This window comes from Giraffa tippelskirchi, chromosome 5 (genome assembly GCF_054371585.1).
Source record: "Giraffa tippelskirchi isolate mGirTip1 chromosome 5, T2T-mGirTip1v1.2.pri, whole genome shotgun sequence".
NCBI classification, from domain to species: Eukaryota; Metazoa; Chordata; class Mammalia; order Artiodactyla; family Giraffidae; genus Giraffa; species Giraffa tippelskirchi.
In genome coordinates, this window is record NC_137279.1 from 18029325 (window position 1) to 18051705 (window position 22381).

Here is a 22381-nt window from a genome sequence, read left to right on the forward strand (position 1 = left end):
TCGTAAAACGGAGCAGGTCTGGGAAGGACCACGGAGGTGGCGTTAGAATTCAGACTCCAGCTGACACAGGACCCGCGTTACTCCACGTGGGTCTGACATGCAGCCTCCTGGGGAATAGGGTCTGCGGTGAACAAGGGAGCAGGGAAAGTGTTTTCTGCAAGCATCCCCAGCCCTCACAAATCAAGCCGGGTTTTTCCCGAGCTCACACCAGGACTGACTACCATTACCTTTCAATTTAGCGCTGACCTGACTCGGCCTTCTTACCTTCCCACAGGGGCCCTGATGCAGATGTCTCAACCCCCATGAGGTAAAGGGAGGGAGCGCCTGACAAGGACAAGGTGGGGTGCCTGCCACCCCTACCACCCCGCCCAAAGCATTTTTAGTTCCCCACACCCTCAGCCCCGCGGGGGTAGTCCGGAGAAGACAAAAGAAATAAAGGGACACAGCTCCAAGTCTTAGGAGCTATTAATGTTGTGGAAAAGAGATGTAGATGGGAAACGAGGAAGACACAAGGCTTCCCAGGATCCCATGCTAGGGTTTCAATCCCAGCCTGGTGACTCCACGTTCCTAAAGCCCAGGAGGCATGCTCAGACCTAGTGATTTCCTGTCATTTGTGAGTGTGTTTACCTGGAAAAACCAAAAGGCAGAAGGCTTAGAATCCATCAAGACTGCCCCGAATATGGGGTCACTGTAGGGACAGACAGTCCAAGCTGTGGGAATCTGGAGAAGGGAGCCACCATCAGAGGTAGCATGAAGTGGCCAGCCAGGGGGAAGGAACGTGGTCACTCCGAAGAGAGCCCCAGGCCTCGGTGCCGATGGAACACACTTGTCACTCACTCTCCTACTGACTTTTCTGGGGAAGGGAACTGCTATGTCACCATGACATCACCTCCTTCCAGGAACCACTGAGTCAGCTTGGGGCCCGAGGCTGGACCACTCACTTCCTCCAACCTGGCAGAGGGGGCACACTCCCCCACACCCCGCACAGCTGGGCGTGTGCCCCGAGACTCAAGAGGGGGGTCAGCTTGGCAAAAAGACACACCGGGTTTACATGTGTTCTCCTTCCTGGACCCCCCTCCCACCTCCCTCCCCATCCCATCCCTCTGGGTCATCCCATTGCCCCGGCCCTGAGCATTTGTCTCATGCATCGAACATGGAATGGTGTTCTGTTTCACATATGATAATATACATGTTTCAATGCTATTCTCCCAGAGCGTCCCACCCTCACCTTCTCCGTCAGAGTCCATAAGACTGTTCTATGCATCTGTGTCTCTTATTCTGTCTCGCATATAGGGTTATCGTTACCATCTTTCAAATTCCATATATATGCATTAGTATGCTGTATTGGTGTTTTTCTTTCTGGCTTACTTCACTCTGTATAATGGGCTCCAGTTTCATCCATCTCAATAGAACCGATTCAAATGTATTTTTTTTTAATGGCTGAGTAATATTCCATTGTGTATGTGTACCACAGCTTCCTTATCCATTCGTCTGCTGATGGACATCTAGGTTGCTTCCATGTCCTGGCTATTGTAAACAGTGCTGCGATGAACATTGGGGTACACGCGTCTCTTTCAATTCTGGTTTCCTCAGTGTGTATGCCCAGCAGAGGGATTGCTGGGTCATATGGCAGTTCTATTCCCAGTTTTTTAAGGAATCTCCACACTGTTCTCCATACTGGCTGTACTAGTTTGCGTTCCCACCAACAGTTTAAGAGGGTTCCCTTTTCTCCACACCCTCTCCAGCATTTATTGCTTGTAGACTTGGCAAAAACTACTACAATATTGTAAAGTAATTAGCCCCCAACTAAAATAGATAAATTTATTTTAAAAATAAAAAAAATTAAAAAAAAGACACACCGGGTGGTGCCATCCGGACCCACCTCCACTGGGATTCTCCTGCCACGGAAGAGGGGCCCCTGGTGCAGAGTCGCAGGTGGTTTGGGGCTAAAGGGCAAGTGTCCCCAGGAGAGGGAGCATGTTTAGCTTTGTCAGTCACTTACAGCTCCTTGTGAGAAGGAAACACTGTGACAGAGGAATCAGAAGGGATTAAGTAAGAGGGAGTTGGGGGTTGGCTGAAGTGCGATGGTTCAGAGGAACTCTGCGCCCAGTCACAGCTGAAGGCTGCACAGACGGGGCCACACCACAGTCATGGGCGTCTTATCCAAGTAACTACTCCTCAAAAGGCCGGGGGGGGGGCGGTTACCCACACAGGCAGTCTCATCCTTAGCCGGGAACGGGGCCAGGGAGTGTCCGTCTGTAGCCCTCAGAAGATGACTGTCTCTTGCCCCTCCCCCAGCACAGTCACAGGTGCCTCCGTTAAGAGGATTCAAGCCAGAATAAGTATGGCCATCTTATAGATGAGAAAAGGTGAGGGAAATCCTGCAGGGTCACAGAGCTAGTGACCGACACACAGCCAGTCTTGGAAATGACGTTTGTCTGACACTGAGGAGCTGGGATACTTCCACTCAGACACTGTGACCCAAAGTAAGAGCCTCTTCAGGGTCAGAAATTGTAAAATTAGAATTCTGTTTTGCAACTCGCAAAATCTTAAGGTTGGGAGATATTTTGAAGATTGTCCAGGCCTAAGTGGGAAGGGAAGCCAGGGTAGCCTGGCGTGCTGTAGCCCATGGGATCACAAAGTCAGACACGACTTAGTGACTGAACAACCACCAGGTCTGTGACCCAGACAGATGTCTGAATCTCCTGCATGATGTCCTGGCTGCAGCCTAGATACAGCAGCTCCAGGAAAGACATTTGGTTCTGATTCAGACCACACCAGCTGAAAATCACTGGACAGTTCTTTGGGGTTTCAAGCTGAAATCTCTCTCCTTATAATGTCCATACATCAAAACTCCCCTTGGGACCATGGAGGAACTAAGTAGTGAGTCACTCCTGAACTATCTTTCTCCTGACTGCACATTCTCGATTCCTTTTAACCTATTCTCACCTGGCAGTTTCTCACCACTCTCCTGGGAATGGGATCTGCTTTCTCTGTTCAGTCTCAAGGTGGGACACCAGCATGACCACAGTGCTCCAGAAGTGAGCTGACCAGCCCAGAGAAGAATGAGACCAGACTATCAGTTCAGTTCAGTCGCTCAGTCATGTCCAACTCTTTCCAATCCCTTGAACCGCAGCACGCCAGGCCCCCCTGTCCATCACCAACTCCCAGAGTTTACCCAAACTCCTGTCCATTGAGTCAGTGATGCCATCCAACCATGTCTTCCTCTATCATCCCCTTCTCCTCCTGCCCTCAATCTTTCCCAGCATCAAGGTCTTTTCAAATGAGTCAGCTCTTTGCATCAGGTGGCCAAAGTTTTGGAGTTTCAGCTTCAACATCAGTGCTTCCAATGAACACCCAGGACTGATCTGCTTTAGGATGGACTGGTTGGATCTCCTTGCAATCCAAGGGACTCTCAAGAGTCTTCTCCAACACCACAGTTCAAAAGCATCAATTCTTCTGTGCTCAGCTTTCTTTATAGTCCAACTCTCACATCCATACATGACTACTGGAAAAACCATAGCTTTGACTAGGCGGACCTTTGTTGACAAAGTAATGTCTCTGCTTTTTAATATGTTGTCTAGGTTGGTCAGAACTTTCCTTCGAAGGAGTAAGACCAGACTATATAAACCTTTTATTTTTTTTCTTGAGTCTTACTATTTCACACTGGAGACTCGCTTTGATCTTATCATGAGTGAAAACCCTAAGTGCCTTTCTCATGTACTGTCCCAAAGCCACATCCTCTCCTGCCCCTTGTCTCACTGGGTTTGGGGGTGTTCATGTCCTGTTTCATCCTTGTAGGCTAGGCCTAACAACTACCATGGGCAACCTGGCTATCTCCCTGCTTCATGGACCCCTGCTCCATGCTCCCTGGCGCCACTGACCCACTGGGGCTCAGCCACGTCCTCCCCCGGTCCCAGCTCTGGTGTCCACACCAAGACTCTGCCCAGAGGTCCCACTGACCCAGTCACTGGGGTGAGACTCTTAATTCCCAGCTTCCTGATGCATGCCTAGGGGTCATCTGGGAGGTCCTGGACACACCCTCATGCACAGCTCCTAGAAGCAAGGGCCACTGTCTCAGGCCCTCCTTTGCTGAAACACAACAGTATTTCTACCATGCTGTGACTGCCCTGCACATTCTCCCAGCAATCCACATGTGAAGTGGGCATAAGCCCCTCTCCTCCCCACTTCCTGTCACCCAGTCTGGGCAGATTCTCCCACCCTGCCCACTCCACCCTGAATCTGTGGGTAGTGGGCGGGTCACACAGCATCTTACCCTACATCCTCATCCCCTGAGTCTCCCTCCAAGCTTCTGCCAGCTCCATATGGGCTGTCTTCTGTCCTGGGAGGCTAGAACTGCCTTTGTGCTGAACCCTCTCTTCTGTGCACCCCAGCTGGACACATCAATCTATGCTTAAATCTCCATACTGTACTCTAGACACAGAAAAGGGATCTTCATGGAAAGTAGAAAACCTCCCTCTCAGCAACCAGGCTTTTTTTTTTTTAATGGCCATCCCGTGTGGTTGCAGGATCTTAGTTCCCTGACCAGAAATTGAACCTGGGCCCTCAGCAGTGAAAATGCAGAGTCCTAACCAGTGGACCTCCAGGGGATTCCCAAGGCTTTTGGACTTATTGATTATTCACTTCCTATGGACTTGGACTTGTAATATTCTAATTAGAAATGCAAATCTGGGCAAGACTTTTTTGACCTATGATGGGTGAGTCTCCCCAGAAGCCACAAGCCCACTAATTCAGTGCGTAGGAACATCTGCATTACTGAGACTGAAGACCCATTATTCTAATATCTCAGAAATAATATCTCACTTTTTCTCATGACTCAAAACATTTAAAAGAACTTACTTCTTTTTGATTCCCCTACTCATACATTCAGTCTCCTCACCTCCAAATTCTTCATATGTCCCAAATTCTCCTCTCCCAGATCTGTACTTGACCCTTCATAAATATATCCTTAAGTTATCTATGCGGCGTCTGCTTCACTCATCAGTCATCCCACCTAGTGGCATAAAGGTCACACCCCTAAAAGTGTGTTCTCATCGGCTCACATCAGTGGGTTTTCAACACAGGTGTTAGCATATTTAAAACCAATTGAACTGTTATTATTTTCACCCCAGCCTTATTAACACTCTCAATCCACTCAATCCAATGTGGATGGGAGGTGGGGCTCGTTGTTTGTGTGACCCATATAGCCCAATTCGTTATAAGAATAGATGCAACAAGGTCCTAAGAAAAGAGAAAAGAGTTGAAAGGCAGGGAGGCCACGCAGGTCTGGCAGGGTCATGGTAGGAGCTGAATTTCACCATGTGCTGGGAGGTGACATGAACTGATGACAACTTGCAGACATCGCTCTGGTTGCTGTGTGGAAAAAGGCAGCGAGGATTGGGGCAGGGGAGGCAGTGGGAAGTAAAGTCAGAAGGTAACTATTGGGCAGTTTGGGATTTTTGAGCATGAGTCACCCATTCCTCTTGCCACTCGACCCCACAATAAACCTTTCTTTGCTCCAAAAAAAAAAAAAAGAAGGCAGTCAGACGATCCTACTTGCCTCCCTGAGAAGATGGCGGCGATGGAAGGATGGAGATTCAATCAATCTAGCTCTATGTTGGAGGTAGGACTCACCTTTTTTCATATGGTTGTTGTCAGACTTTAGGGAAGTGCGTGAGGAAGCACCCCACGCTGGGAGTCGGGGGACAAACTGGTTAGGGGACACTGCGGGGCACTGAGAGGCATCCTATTTCGTGTGTGCGGCGGGGGGGGGGGGGGAGCACATGTACCCACGTGCAAATAATTTGGGGGCTAGCTGAAAGCCCTCTAGGAAGATCCAGTAGGGTTAGGGGTAGGAAAAGGTGGAAGCGCACCAAATACTAACAACCTGAAAATGGAAAGAAGCTGTGCTTCTGGCCATGACATCATCGCTTCCCTCGTAAAGTATCTGATGGGGTATTTCCCACTCATAACAAAGGAACGGTAAAAATTAACTACCCATCCCAGCCAGATTCCTTTCTCCTGTTGTTTCATCGTAAGTAGGGAGTTTTGAAGCACCTTAGCACAGCACACAGCGCAGGAAGTTTCAAGCCATAGGTGGGCCTTTCTAGATAGACCTGTGAGAGAAGTGGTTCTGAGTTCCTAAAAGTGACCTATAAATAGAACCGTGGAACACAACTCACTAGGAATTTACCCCACCCCAAGGGAGGTTAACACACACACACACACACACACAGTGCCACAAATCAGCTTTTTCTCACCAATCAGTATCTCTGCTACTTACTCATGCTCAGTTTGTGGCCAAGAGTGACACTCCAGGATTTATTTTCTTCTGTAGTTTTGCCCAGAAGGGTTTAAGCTGTTAGTTTTTGTGCCAGTTCATAGTAGAATGGGCCAGAGGAATCATGGCAGGAAGCATTTTTAAGAGTCTTTTAAAGATAGCCATTCCTCCTTTATGAGCAAAGCCTAGAGAAAAGTGTTTTATTTTAGGGTCAAGGGTGAAAACAATTTTGCTTTTAAAGACCTATAAATGTAACTAGTGCAAGATTTCCCAGACCCTGCCAGTCTGAGACACAAGAACAAGAGGAGCTCATATTGGGCTGGTTCTGAGTCACACCTGCTCTTGTCTCCCTGGTGACACGCCCCACCCCCGACCCAGTATTTCTGGACATCCTGAGAACTTAGGGTTTCAGAGAGGGCAGTGGTCCAGCGCACTGACAGATGGGAGTTCCACTGGTGACTGGACATATGAGCCTTGGTTTCCTCATCTGAAAACTGGGAAATGTAAAATCAAAAAGTGGACATCTCACGTCAAGGTATGTTCTAAGGAGAAAATGATGTCACATCTATAAAGGACCGAAGTGCGGTACCCAGCACCTAGGAAGTGCTCAGTAATAATACCCATCTGTATCTACCACCATCATCACACTATCATCATCAGTACCCATCCCTCTTCCCTCAGAGTGGACCTCCACTCCCACCTCCCCCGACTAAGGCATTCTTTCCAGGCTGGGTTTAACCACGCCTTGAGTCCAGCTGAAGTTCTTAAGAATCTCTGCAGTCTTCACACAATCATGCCCCAGCAGACATGCCCAGACATGTCCCCTCCCCCCTCAGCCTCAGGCTGAGCTGTCCCCACATAAACCCAGAGATCCAGGAACACACCAGCAGAAACACGCCACTAGCAACCCTGCCTCTCCCTGTCCCTAGCTGCTCCCTCCTACAAGGAGTGCCACCCCAGGCCCTCAGGACAGGAGACCAAGGCTCTGAAGAAACTGGCTCCTGCCAGGGATGCCAATAAAGAGTGAGCTTTCTCGAGAGTCTCTGAAGTTGTCAGTGGGCCTCCAGAGCCATCGCTGGTGAGAGCCAAAGATAAATCATCTCTGATAAAATCAGGCAAATGGGAGAAAACAGCTAGGGGCACAAGGACATTATGAATAGCTAAGGAAAGGCCAAGGATGACCCAGCAGCTTCCCCAGTTCCTCCCCCACGAGAGCCCAGCATTGTCAACACAAAGGCAGAAAAACACTGAGGCAGCATTCCCTAAACTGAGAGTTAAATGCCAACTCTCTCATTTGTAGAGTGACCTTTGACAAGTTTCACATCTTCTGGGGGAACCACAATTTCCTCATTTAAAACCAGGAGAGCCGCCTGCATTGCATGTCCATCTGCAGTGAGGCCATTGCCGTTACTTTCACCTGGGCTACGCTCAGTGGGCTCACCCTTTGCCTCCTCTGAGCACCTGCTGTGTGCTGGGGGCCACTGGGCCTGGGGAATAAAGGGCAGCAGAATATACCCCTCAAAACGTGCCACTTCAGCATAAGGACTGTGTTGAGCAAAAAGCAACTGAGGGAAAAAACAAGAAAAGCTCTCTGCCTTCCTTCTCCTTATTTGCCCAAAGGGTTAGTCGCTCAGTCGTGTCCGACTCTTTGCAGCCCCATGGACCGTAGCCCGCCAGGCTCCTCTGTCCATGGGATTCTCCAGGCAAGAGTACTGGAGGGGGTTGCCATTTCCCTCTCCAGGGGATCTTCCCAATTCAGGAATTGAACCCAGGTCTCCTGCATTCCAGGCATATTCTTTACCATCTGAGCCACCAGGGAAGCCCAAAAGCAGAATATAAATTTATAAAGATGCTCCCCACCCCCAACCAGGAAGGGCAGGAGTTAATCACCAGGGACAACTCTAGACCCTTATCAGCCCAGAGAAGGAATCTCCATCTAAAGCTCCACTAACCAGCCCTTACCTTCCTTTAGTTTCCCATGTATTTATGTTCCCACAGTTTGCCACCGTTGGAAACCTACAACCCTTTCCCTTTGTCTTCTCACTTTTCTACAAAGGCGTTGTTCTTTTGTTAAAATGCTCCGAAAGTCCAGGGTCCAACCACCCTTTGAGTTTCTCTTCCCTGAATTCTCCCATTACATATGCATGAGGCCTCACGAACTTCATAAAATTTATTTTTGTCTTGTTCATCTGTCTTCATAGGTCTAAACTGTGGGGCCCCAGTGAATGTAGCTAAAGCAGGTGGGAAAAAAAGAGTTTTTCCTCTTCTACAAGAGCAGAGGCTTGTGGGCAGGAGGGGTCTCATTTCCATGCCAGTCTGCAAGCAAACCAGTTGGTGGGTCAGTGGCCTTCAGCCCTGACTGCCAGTTAGAATCACCTGGGGAGGATTTAAGATGCCAGTGCTCAAGCCAATCTCCAGACCCACAAAATTAGAAACTCTGGGGGTGCTCCTGCTGTTCCCATTTCAGAGAAGTTTCCCTTCTCCCTTCACTGGACAGTTTCCTGCTTACCTCCCACCTTAGATGAAACATGCTTTCTCTGTGAGGACATCCTGATTTCCCTAAATCTGGGTTACAGGCCCCTCCTATGCTGTCCTTGCCGATGTCTGCATCTATACCCCCAACTCCAGCTGCTCAGGGGTGGGGCCTTTCACCTATCCATCCTTTATTTGATCCAGAGTAGATACTAGGGCTTCCCTGGTGGCTCAGATGGTAAAGAATCTGCCTGCAATGTGAGAGACCCAGGTTCGATCTCTGGACCGGCAAGATCCCCCGGAGAAGGGAATGGCAACCCACTCCAGTATCCTTGCCTGGAGAATTCCATGGACAGAAGAGCCTGGTGGGCTACATACAGTCCATGGGGTCGCAAAGAGTCAATCACGACTAACACTTTCACTTTCAGACACTAGATACATACTTAATGGCTGAAAAAAAATGAATGTATCTTATTTCCATTATAATTTGGTTTTCCCGGAGCTCTGCCTTCTCACTAAGAATTGGAATGAACCCAAATCCAAACTTTGAGTTCACCTTGCCTGTGCAGATGGAGAGTGTGAGAGGAGACCAAGAATTGCTGAAATGAGGGAACAGAAGTAGTCAACAGCCAGGGGTCTGCTCTTTTCCCGCTCCTGCAGAGATAAAGCCAGCAGAAGGAAGCTGTGTCTCTTCCCTCCTCACCCAGGCAGGGTCACTGCCATGGCCCCTGAGCCAAAGTGCCGCCCTGCCCCACTGCCAGCCTCTCCACTCCTGCGACAAGGTAGGCAAGGTCTCCCCTGGGAAAAACAGAGTGACTGGGCCCTGCAGGAACACCCCTCTAGGGAGATTCTTCATCTGTAACTTCCCTGAAGGTCCGAGGGGCCACATCTGGGGCAGGGACTGCGTGGCTTTGACCCTGAGCGCCAGCTGGTGACTGGGCCCCACGGCTCCCAGGGCATCAAGGGTTTGGTGGCACTGGGAAAACACAAAATGTAAAGCCAATCTGTGAGCGCAGCACTCCGGGGAGAATTAAGAAGCTGAACGGTCAAGGTGAGGTTCTAGGGTTGATTATCTGGGCGCCCTTGCGGCTCACCATGACCACCTGGATGTCTAGACAACAACTGACCTCACCAGGTTCAAAATCAACTCTCCTTTCTGTCCCCTCCCCCACCCCCCAAAGCGCCTTCTCTCTGTGACTTCCCCATTTCTATAAATAACCCCACCATCCTCCCAGCTGACATTTCAGTCATTTTTTCTTATTCCTCCCAGGCCCACAACTCTCTGGCCCACACATCTCCCCTTCCCTCTCCCTGCCTCCCCACTGCTCACACAGAAATCTCCTACCTTGGCCCCTGCGGCTCTCTCGTCGCCCCACTTAGACCACTGCCAGGACAGCCCTGACCCTTCGATGCCCCTCATCAAAACTTTCATGGGACCCCCTCCCCTGCCCTTCTCCTGAAGAAAACACAACCTCCATAGCAGCATTCAGACTCCACAATGGCCCCCACGTGCATCCCTGCCCAGATCTGCTTCCACACTGTGCCCACACCCGCAGAAGAAGCATCAGCCTTCCAAACGTCTTAAGTCCTGCTCATTGTTTGGGGCCATTTCAAAAGCCTTTTCCACAGAGCCCTTCCTGCCCCTGGTCGGGGGCTGGGGCTCAGCCAATGCTGGCCCCTGGCCCATGCTGGCCCCTGGCCGCAGCTTGCATGGAGGCTTTGCCCTGTACCAGCCGAGTGGGTGGGTGGGAGGCCTTGAGCCTCTCAGGGCCAGGCTTCCTCCCGGTCAGAGATGCTGTGAGGACAGCACAGCATCACTGTGACAGCATATCATGAGCACTCACTAAATAGCTGTGGATACAAAGCCCCTTCTCTTCTTTCTTCAGGGAGCTCAGCTGGGCCAGCGGGAGCCTGCCTGCAGACACACGTGAACAGGCACCTCCCGTGGAGTCCTGCTCGTTGCATCTGTCCATCGGCCATGTCTGGTGACCTCCTGGATGGGGGCTTCCTCCAGGGGCACCAGCCTCTCTGGCCTGAGTGCTCCCACCCTGATCCTCATAGCCCCTCACTGAGCCTATCGGAGCCCAAGCAAAGTCAGCTCCACGACACCCACATCTGATCGGGGTACCCCTGCCACCCCCAGAGCTGCAGAGTGCTTCCAGAGCCACCAGTTGGTGATCTTCAAGTTGACTTGAATAGAGAGGAGAAAAAAACACCGCACGTTGGTTGATGCTAAATGGACCTCTTTGCACTAAATCAATCACACTTTGCCGCGTGCCTTCCCAGTGCTTTAGTCATGAAGTAGCTCAGAGCAGATTTCCCACTTCAAGGAGGTAATGGTGACTGGCCCCACTTTCCAGATGGGACAGGAAGACAGATGCTGGCAAGGCCATGGGCAGATGACAGGACGGCTTTCTGGTAACGCAAGAGTAAGGATGCACATGCAGGATCCGGAGAGGGAGGCAGCGCGGCCTGGAAGAAGCCCAGGAGGGGGACGCAAGCTGAATTCTGAGAGGGCTCCAGGAGCAGAGTCTGACAGGAGCAGTGCCAGGGGAGGAAGTCTTCCAACCCAGGGCCGGTTTGTATTGTCCGCAGGATAGAAAACAGACCTTTCTCTGTGTCCTTCATGACTTCACCAAGGGAAGAATGTGAGTCTATAGGAACACCAGAGAAACACAAATCCGCACGCTCATTGGCATTTCTGTCTGCTGCATGTATGCCCTGCTGCCTGGGGGCCTGCATGGAGGAGGAGGGATATTCTGCCACCTGACAGAAGACAGTTCCCTCAAAGCCCACTGTAAATCCCCAAATGTGAGGTTCTTTAGATTCACTTTCCCTGAGGGCCCCAGGAATGCACACTTTTACTCTCCAAATGCACACATCAAAGCACATGTTTGTCAACACAACTTTTCTCCCCAGCCCGAGAGACCAACCATCACACCCCTTTCCAGAAGTCTGTGGTGGGTGGCAGTTCTGACTGGGACCTCAACCTTCACAGCGGCCGGGCAGGGCAGGGCTGGACCCCAGACTGCTGTGACCGGAAACCCAGCCTGCTCTCTCAGCTACCCCCTCCCATCACCTAAAGCCCACACGCTCTCACTTCCTCTTTCCTAGAACAGAAATACTCTGGCAAAACAGCCCTGCACGTTGCATGTGGAGACGCTTCATATACCTTTGCCTACTCCTGGCCTCCATTCTTTCCTGCATAGTTATGTTCCCGCTTCCAGCCCACTCAGGTCTTCGTCTCCACCTGGCCCTGTCTCCCGCTCTCTCTTTCCCTTTTAGCTTTCCTACCAAGACTCTGAGAGCACCCACTCCCTCTGTGTTTTCTTCCCTCCTCCCCCAGCCCCTTTCAGGCTTCAGTCTCCCTCTGTCTCCTTCGTCCCCTCTTTCCACCTCCACTCCATTCCTTTCTCCCTAGTTCTGAAGCAAGTGGGCCAGAGAATCTGTCTCCTCCCCTTTGCCTCTCCTCTCCCCCCTCCTCCCCCAGGCACACAAAAAAGGACAGAGGCACCAGATGGCCCTGGTGCTAGCAGCCGGGCTCAGGGGGCCTGCTGCCCCACAGAGGTCCCCGCTGGGCCTGCAAGCTAGTCCAAGCTGCTGCCCGGCCCAGCCGCCCAGCTGGCAGAGGAGCAGGGCGCGTGGCCAGCCTCCTCCACACGAGGCCAGCTCCCCCTGCCAGCTCCCCCTGCCCAGCCTGCCCCTGGGCCAGCCCTCAAGGAGGGGGTGGGGGCAGCGGGCAGACTCACCAGCTGAAAAGCAGAGAGGGTCCCCAGGTGTCTGAGCCTCAGTACCAGAGTGCAGGGCCCAGTGGCCTATGGGGACACTAGGATTTCCCAGGAGGGATAAGAGTGCCTGGCAATCTGCTTTTTCTATGGAACAGGCTGTGCCAAGGAGGGGCCTCAGCGATGGGTGAGTGGGCCACAGAGGAGTTCACTGTCCCCCAGTGTATCCCCCACAAAAGAAAGCTTAGATGATGCTTTAGCAAATAGTGTTAATAGCTACCATTTATCCAATAGTTAGTTGAGTGAGCGAGCATTAGTTGCTTAATCATGTCCGACTCTTTGCGACTCCATGAACTGTAGCCCGCCAGGCTCCTCTGTCCATGGGATTCTCCAGGGAAGAGTACTGGAGTGGGTTAAGCTAAGTCATTACTGCAGTATCCCAGGTCCTTCAGTAATCCCACAGGGTAAGTGTTTAGATGTCCACTTTACAGACAAAGAAATTGAGGCTCAGAGAAGTTCAATGACTCATCCCAAGCATAGCCAGAAAGCCAGTTAGTGCTGTTTAAAAGTTTCTTTGCTAAGCTAATGTTCCAAACATGGGTACCTGCTCTCTCTTTTTGCTCCATCTGCCCCCCTAAGGCCTTCAGGAAAGCCACGTGGTGCATGGCAAAAGTTTCCAATCCTGGCCATGAGGAGTGCCTGAGGGACTTTTTAAAAACCAAGATCCCGAGACCTCCCCTCTGGAGATTCTGATGTGCATCCAGCCTCCCCGGGAGACACTTAATGCAAGAGCAGCCTGCGAAAGAGGCAGCCTGGGTTTCCTTTGAGAAAAGATGCTTTGATCCCTCCCGGCCTCAGTTTCCTGATACAAAAACATGAAGATAATATTTACTTCACCAACACGTCACAAGTATCGTACAGTGCCTGGCCTGGTGCCAGGCGTACTGTCAATGAGCAGTTGATGTCAGCTCTCTTTCACTTCCCTCCAGAAACTTGAGGTTCCAGAGTCCAGACTTCAGAAGGCTCAAGAGAAAGGGGCGAGGTTCACAAATATCTTTCATGATACCCTGACCTTTGAATTTGCCTGAATAAAGGTCTGTGCACCCTGCCCCCAGGTCACCAGCTCCCCCAGGACTGCAAGCAGTCTTGACAACAAGCCAGCATGGGCTAGGTGATTTCCAGGGGTGGGGCCTCTGCTCTCAGAACTTCCATGGAAAGGGCTCAAAAGTGATCTATTCCATCTGCAAAAGGTCAAAACCCAGCTTTGCTGAGAGTTTCTGTCTGTCTGTCAAAGTGATCCCCCGCCTGCCTTCCCTCATCCACCAAAGCACACACATCTAGAGACACCCTTACCGGCTGCCCGTCTGCCCGCTCTGGAGAGCGACAGGCTCAGCCCCAGGTCCAAGCCCTCCTGCCCTGTCCAGCCACTATCAGACCCTCAGGACACTCTCTCCCACCAGCCCAGGGCATCTCCTAGGCCCTGACCAGAAATCCACTTGCCCACTTTGAAAGGTGATGATCCCCGAATTTTCTTAAGGCCATGCAAGGGGAGTTCTGCAGTGGCTCAACATGAGCAAACATGAAAACTTGTAGAAAAGAGAGGAACTGGAAGAATGGAGAGAACTAAATGCTGTGAACTAAGATGGAAAATGTTCCCCAGAGCTTGTGCTCATGTGTGGGGGCTCCCTCACATGAGCCCCCACACATGAGCACACATGACTTTCAGGAGGCCTCCTCCAGGAGAGGAGACAAAAGAAGAGGAAGGAGGAGGAGGTGGTGAGGGGGAGGGGAAGAGGGAAGAGGAGGAAGGGGGGAGGGGGAGGGAGGGGGAGGAGAGGCAGGAACTGCAGTTGTAAACAAGGTAGCCCAGTGACCACAAAGTGGGAGTAGCCCATTTCCAGATGACCTTGGCAGTGAGGATCACGTGAGGAAGTCTCAGTGCGCACCCTGACTTCAGAGAGTCGCCAGCTAGACCGTGAGAGGCGGAGGGTGGGCAGCAGTGCAGGGCCGCTGTGAAATGCTCAAGTTCCTCCTTGTCCAGCTCCTCCAGCCAGGCCAAGCTCTTCCTGCTCTGAGACTTGAGCCGGCTGTACCTCTCAACTACGGATTGAGTCCCTGCCCATACTTCGAGCCTTGGGATAAATGTGGCACTTCTCTCTGGAGCATTGATTTTACTCAACTATTTGGTGGGAGGCACTGTTTTGATTAAACACTTAGGGGTTTTATTTTGCAATAGGTGCAAGATGTATGTGACTTTTCAAGATAAAAGGGGAGTCTTTCAGAAATGTCCCACCTGTAGCCAACTTTATCAACAGCCCACGTGGTATCTACTCTCTCCCGTTGTTTAGACGTATCACTAGGAAGAGCAGAAGAGTGAGTGGTTCGGTGCACAGGCTTGAGCACCAGACTGCTGAATTCAGGTCCAGGTACTGCCGGTATGACCTTACACAAGTTCCTCAACCTCTCTGTGCCTCAGTTTCCCCACCTATGGAATTGGGCTGATAGCAATGGTACCTACTTCCTAGGACATGTGTGTGAAGCGCACAGGGTAAGCACCTTTGTCAGCTGTTTCATTACCCAGGATACTTGCTTCCATGCCACCTGGAACTACCTTCTCTTCCCAGCAAGAGCACTGGTAACACTGGAAGGACAGGGAAGCCTGGCATGCTGCAGTCCATGGGGGTCACAAAGTGGGACACAATTGGGAGGGGGACAGTGATCTGCTCTTGGGCATGATCAGTGGGATCCAGGCACCAGCGATTTCCTCCCAACACCCAGCCCCCTCCAGAGTGGCTCTGGGGGCTCTCATCTCAGAGTGCTGTCCCTTGCTGCCAGCTTCCTTTATCTGCAAGGTGCTTTATTCACCTTCACTATCTTCCCTTTCCTACTAACTCTGCCCATCCTCAGGGTCAGGGCTGGGAATAAAATGAGGCAAGGCTTAGGGCATAAATTTTAAGGAGACTTACTCTCAGCTTTGTGCGAGTGTTCCTGGCTCAGTTCAGGTGTCACCTCCTCCAAGAAGCCCTCTCTGAACCCCATCCATTCAAGTCTTCTTGGAGGTCCCTCACCTCTGATCAAAATCCATGGCAACTGCCCATTGACTAGCTGGCTCCCCCACCAACCTGTGCTCCAGAAGGTTGGGTGCGTAGTATCTTCCTTTCTCCTCCAGCAGAGCCTCACACTTGCTGAGCCAGGGAAGGAAGGCAATGAATGTCCGGTGGATAAAGATAGAAGCAATCTTTCTAGAGGAGACCATGAAGCCTGGCAAAAGTAAAGTAATATGCTAATTGCCCAGGTAGGGTAATGAGATTAGAGGGAGGAAGGGAGAAGGGGAGAGCAGAGGAAACAGGGATGGCTTATGGCAGAAACGGCCCCCATCTGAGGGGCAGACATCCAGGAAGGAGGGAGAATACTTTCTCCTTCCTGAAAGATATGGAACTCTGGAACTCACTCTGCTCCTTCATTCATACAACAATCCTTTACCAAGGACCTGCCGGCAAGAGAGCACTAGAGCAAAGAGCCAGAGGGCGGCGGGCCCCACCCCCAGGGCTTCCAGGAGCCCCCACCGCCTCCATGGAGCCAGCTCTTCTTCTCCTCTCCACGCTGACATGCACCACTCAGGCCTGGACCCTCTGTGCCTGATGCTGCCCTAAGTCACAGTGACCTCAGTCTTCAGAGCCACCTGTGACAATCCTACTGCAGGAACTGTGCTTCCAGGGAGACACTATGAGGTGTGCTGAACACACACGAGAAAAACCAGGAGGTTGAGTTGTGGGGCCTTGGGCATCCTCTCATCCCCTGTCCCCTATCCCTTATCCCCTCCCTTGCCACAGTCCCGATAAGCCCCTAAATGGCCAAAAGAACAATCCCCACACTGGAAAACTGGCCTCCCAACAGGAGAGGTCCCAGGAAGCAGTGGGAGGAGCAGAGTCTTTGCCTGGATTTGAGCCCCAGGTTTGGCAGGTAACTGCCAAGTGACTGGCTGGGCCATTCAGGCTGTCTGTGGCCCAGCCCAGACCTACTGGTTAGATGACACGACATATGTAAAGGCCCATCACTGTCCACTGGAGGCTTCAACAATTGCTAAACCTGTTCCTTTGAACAATGAACTCCATGATTTATCTGGATAGCTTTATAAATTTTCTTTTTGTAAGGTTGCAGTGTCCCCACCCCAACTTAAAGCACCATATTCTGAGGTTGTTCCTTTGTCAGATAACCACTACAGTGGTCAAGCACCAGATTGTTCCACTTCTGGTCAGCAGAGAGCCAAGCTCCATTCTGGGGACAGATAGCACAAGGGTGGGGCAACCATCTCCACCCCGGGCATCTGGAAACATTAACCAAAAGGGGGGAAGCTCAGGTTAGGTCAGAAGACATATATGGGAGTTGGGATAGTGAGTGGTGATGACTGAGACAAAGGGCAGTCCGGGAAGAAAAGCCAGCTTGAGAAAACTCACAGGCATGTGTGGCTCACGTGGGATCTGCACGCAGGTCCCGGGCCTGGAGCCCTGGAGAGGAGATATGGCATCATGGGTGATCAAGGTCCAGTCCAAAAGAGCCTTTTATTTAAAATAATGGGTTTGTATTTATCCTGAAAGCTACAGAGAGCTACTCTCCAGCAGAAGGTTGGATAAGCAAGGAGAGGGGTTGGAGGGGATGGCTCCAGGCAGAGGCTACTGTGATGAGCAGCCTCATGAATTATTAGAGCCTGGATTAGGACAGTGACCCAGGAACGGGAAAGAGGAAGTGGAATCAAGAGATATTCAGATGGTTAAGAAAAACAAATACAGAAAGCAGAGATGAGAGAAGGGGAGGTATCTAGGATAACTTTCAGATTTCAGGCAGCTAGACCAAAGGCCATTTACTAAGGCAGGGAACCCAGGAGGAGACAATAATAGTCAACTTGGTTTTGGATAAAAGAAGTTTGAAATATTTGAATGACATCTAAGTGGTGTCCTATAGAACTAGCAAGCGGCATTGAGTTCACTGAGTCTGATGAGTACTCTTAGGGCCCCCAGGTTCTGTGTTCTCATCTGTAAAATGGGGGTGATACGTACTTCCTAGAATGATCGAGAGAACGCTGGCTAAATAAGGACCATGGGAAAGCGCCAAGTCCCCCATCTGGCACGTGGTGGGAATTCCATGAATATTTGTTGAAACTGAAGGTGACGTTGACCATGGATGTTTCTTTGTTTAAATACCTTTACAGAGCATGTTCATCATGGTCTCCTCGGGGCAGTTCCGGCTATATGGAGGATCATGGTCAGGGTTGCCAGGAGACCAGCCACTGAGCCGGGAGCTCTTTGCATCCACCTCCTCAGCTCCCACACCAGGGATACACCTCACCTCTTCTGTCTCCCTGCCCTGACAACATTCCAGAGACTAGGAGGTGATCTTCTACCTGACTCAGGCAAACTGACATGCAGAGGCCCCAAGGCACATCTTGCCCTGGGAAGATAAACAGGTTTTTATTACCTCCACCTTAGGACAGAGCCCCAACCTCTGGCTGCTGTAGAAGGCGCATTCCCAGGAAGAAAAAGTGACCTCCAGTTGAAGTGTGCATGTGACACCTAGACTGTGAGCTCACTGAGGGGAGGGAACCAAGTCCCTCAGGCCCCCCTTTCCTCCTGGTACCCAGCACCGTTCCCATCTGAGTACACCATGGTCAAGGAAGGTTTGTTGAATTTTCATTCCTTTGTGATTCGTTTCTGTTTCTGAGCCGGGGCTCCCTCCAGGTGAACAGAGTTAGACACACTCTGCAGAATTCAACAGGAAAATGCCATACGTACCGGGTCAAGGTTGACAGAGCTGGAAGCTAATGGGCTCCACTACTGCTCCCTCCTCCTTCCCTGCTCTGCACCAGCCCCAGCCTGTGATGCTGAGGGTCCTGGGAGTAGATTCCTGAAGCAAGCCAAAGACAATGCTGTAGGTCCTTTAACAGAGAAAATTCAGTTCACCAGCCCCCAGATTATACCACCTTTAGCAAGAAATTAAGGCAGCTCCAAGGGCTTTCTCCTTCCCAATGATCTCAAACTCTGGTCTATGGAAGGACTTTCCTGGCGGTCCAGTGGTTAAGACTCTGAGCTTCCACTGCAGGGACCACAGGTTAGATTCCTGGTTGGCAAACTAAGATTCCATATGCCTCGAGGCATGGCCAAAACAAACCAGCAAAAAAACCCCTAAAACCTCTGGTCTATGGAGCCCCAGAACGGTATAAAAGGCACTATGGTCTGCCTAACATACCCAAAGGGACCTGCCACTAAAATAAGCCAACTGACACAAACCCACCTTCCCCCTCTTTATTTTCTCTTCTGCTGGGTCACCTCTTAGACCTCTCTGGCCAGTACCAGGCAGCCACCCCAGAGCTGCTGCTTAACTGGTGACAGCAGTAACATACCTGAACTCAGCCCCACACCCTAAACAGCAGCTGTGGCATTTCAGCAAGAGGGTGGCTCCCAGACCAGCCTCCCTTCCCCCATGTTCCCCCCTTCCCCGGGACTGACTGATTCTCTTATTCAGTGACCAGCCTCTGACACCCCCCCTTCTGACCTCCCCCCACCTCCACCAGGTGAGTAGTCAGTCATCCAAGGTCTACATGTGGAGAACAGCTGCTTCAGATTTCAGAGATTCAGGAGGCCTGGGGAGACTTTCCTAAATGAGATCCCCCCTTCCGGCACAGACCCCCAGTTGCCTAGCAACTGCAGGACGCGCTCTGGGAAATCCAGAGCTTCCCCCCCAGACCCCTGTGCAGTGATGAGCTGGTGTGGCCCACCTCCGAGGGCAGACGCTGCAGCTGATAATTATCGGGGGTAACGATCATAATCCTGGACCTGCTATTACTGTGTTTACCGAGGAGCGATTGCCACAGGAGCTCACACCACTGGCCTTTCCCAGGCCCTCACCCTTCCCGCCCAGTGCTGACTAAGGGAGTAGAAATAGCCTCGGGCTGTTCCCAAGAGTAGAAGCCACAGCCTCAGAGAGCCCCCGGGCGCTCCAACACCGGTTCTACCACTTATGCTGCTCCCCAAAGCTGAGAGCGGCCCCCAAAGAAGCAGGAGGAAGGCTGGGAGTGAGGCTCAGGCCACACACCCTTGGCCTGGGTCAGAGTAGGGAGGATCCCAGGTGAAGAGAACCAGAGGTGATGTTTGGGGTGCGGGGGGGTGGGGAGACACAGGGGTGGGGCACTGGTCTTGCTGGACTCTCTCAGAGAAGCAAGTGGCCTGTTCTCTGCCCTCTTTTCTGAGTGGCTCACTCAAGGCCAGGCTAAGGATGAGGAAGACTTGTGGAATTGAGGATGTTCAGCACCCCACTCCCATCCCACCCCACCCCACCCCCTGCCCCCTGTGGTCATGTCTGGAACTTTGTCAGCTGTGTCAGTTCAGTTCAGTCCCTCAGTCATGTCTGACTCTTTGCAACCTCATGGACTGCAAGCATGCCAGGCCTCCCTGTCCATCGCCAGCTCCCGGAGTTTACTCAAACTCATGTCCGTTGAGTCGGTGATGCCATCCAACCAGCTCATCCTCTGTCGTCCTCTTCTCCTCCTGTGTGTCAGCTGTGTGGGGAAGAGTAAAAGAAAATCCCCTGCTTTGTCAGGAAGCCAATGATGAAGGAGGACAGAAGTCTATAAAGCCAGCCCACTGCTTCTCTCCTGGGAACTCCCTTGTTTATGAGATCCCCACCTAGGCTTCATGGGCGAAAAAAAAAAAACAGGCTTTCAGAAAACTGTCTCTCTGAGAATGATATGGCACTTTCCAGAATGCCTGGAAGAGATGTCAGCGAGAAGAGCCTTCTCAGGATCCCCAGGTGCTTCTGGGGTTGTCATCAGTGGGCGGGGGCCTCCTGCACCTCTGTGTTCATGAGGAAGCCTGGCCTGTGACAGCAGTTAGCTGCTCCTGCCTGGACAAGGGTTGTCCCTCCTCCAGACAAGGCTTTCTCTGTTTAGGGTGTTGCCAACATTGTGATCAGGCAGTGGTTCTGAAACTTCAGAGGACATCAGAATCACTTGGTGGGGCCCTGATAAGTTCAGACTCTTGAGCCCCATCCTGAGAGTTCCATATTCAATAGATCTGGGGGGAGCCTGGGAATTTGCATTTCAAGTTCCCAAGTGCGGCCAGGGCTGTTGGTCCAGAAACTACACACTGAGAATCCCTGTGATGAAGGCCATGGCAGATACTATCTGTGGTCAGCTACATGGGTCCGGGGTAGGGAGAGGATCAGAGAGTACAGAAAGGAGGGCTGGGGCTGAGAAGAAGTTTGACTGAGGACCAGCCACCTGCCTTTGGAATTCGGCACGTACAAGTGGTGTACACAGGTATGACGACTTAGATGCTTATGCCAGGGTTAGGGTAGCAGTTTGGGAATGGGGAGACTAGAGGTGAAAGGCCCTGGTAACTTAGTTGACAATTCCTCTAATATCAGTCTCCCTCTCCCCTCTACAATCAGTGGCTTTCCTCCAGAGAAAGTTCTCTGAGCTACGGCTCCCTGGTGACTCAGGTAGGGGGTGGGGAGGAAGGGCAGAGCGAGCTGAGCTGTGGGTCTCCAAGAACACCTGACCAATAAGGAGCTCACAGGGCAGGACTCTCTGGCTAGGTGGGAGTGGGGTCCAAGCGTCAGGGACAGGGAGGAGGTGGGGACAGCACAGCCTGTCTTCTGCTGGCAATTGGCCCTCTCCCATGCTGGAATCCTCCAGAGGGCATCCCAGCCAGCTGTGCACTAGATGTCTGGACCAGTGGAAATCTAGTCCCTTGGGAGGGGGCAGGGGTGGCTCTGGGAGAAGGGGCCACCTCTGGGCAGGGGGGTGGTAACATCCAGATATTCATCCTGGCCCCCAGTCCCTTCAGGTCAGGAGGCCTGGGAGGAGTAAGACATTCCTTCTGGCCATCAAGCATGGCTGCCCAGAGCAAAAGACTGCCAGGGAGGGTGGGAAGCAGAGGCCTGGGCCTCAAAGAGGTGATGACTAAATAGCAGGAAAGCCGACTCAGCCCTCCTGAGTCATTTTCCCGAGCTTCCTGGGAGCCAATGGGCTTAATGTGCCCAGCACCTGCCTCACCTGTAGGCTAAGGGGGTGTATAGCGTACAATTTAAGGGGCAGCCAGGGAGATTTTGTGCCGCCCCCAAAACCGTCTCCCATCACCTATGGGAGGGTCAGAAATGAGTTTTGATTGCTTTGGGATTCAAGCTATTTTGGAGGGAAAACATGGGGTGGGGGGCACAGACAAAGGATGAAAAACACCAGGATCCTTCTTTGGAACAGAAGGATGCCATCCAGGAAAGGGCGCAGGGTTGACAGGAAGGCATGTGGGGGACAGCAAGAGAACTTGCGGAGTCACTTCCCCTCGCAGGGGGCCTCCGCTTGTGCCAGAGGAGCATCTCGGACATGCCGGCCACCTCCGGCCCCGTGAGCAACAGGCTGGGCCCCTCCCGGCCTCCACACCCTGCTTCTTCCCGCCTCCCACCTGTCAGGCATGTTGCAAGACTCCATTGACCAATGTTGACAGAATGCTCCAGAGAAGAATGATCCTGTTGCCAAACGGCTGAGTCATCCGGTCGTGTCACCCTTCACTCCTGCTGGAGGAGCAGGGATCACGCGCAGTTACATTTCTTCATAAGGCCTCACCCCTTAGGCGGCCAAGCAGGCTTCCCAGGCCTGCGTTTTCACAAACACAGGAAAGGAACCTTTAGTGAGTGCCTGATGCATGCAAGGACTGAAGCAGATGCTCTCCCACACATTATTATCCAGTATGACAAACCTTGGGTGACATGATGACACCCATTTTTTCAGCTGAGGCAACAGAAGCAGAGCAGTTAAGTGGTTTGACCCAAAGTTAGCAGGTAGCAGAGCAAGGAGTGGACACTGGTTGTCTTCACCCAGGTTCCCCCAAAGCAGAGCCTGATTATATATGAG

The 22381-nt window shown here is 51.8% G+C and overlaps 1 long non-coding RNA gene across 1 annotated transcript in view; it reads left to right on the forward strand.

Annotated features, from left to right (window-relative positions):
• The window catches only part of LOC145504653 (uncharacterized), a 34378-nt gene extending 20791 nt beyond the window's left edge, over positions 1-13587 (forward strand). The window contains exons 2-5 of the long non-coding RNA XR_014052372.1: positions 5536-5623; positions 9322-9534; positions 10639-11400; positions 13117-13587. This is a non-coding gene — a long non-coding RNA (uncharacterized LOC145504653). The remainder of the gene's footprint in view (positions 1-5535; positions 5624-9321; positions 9535-10638; positions 11401-13116) is intronic.
• Positions 13588-22381: the final 8794 nt, after the last annotated feature.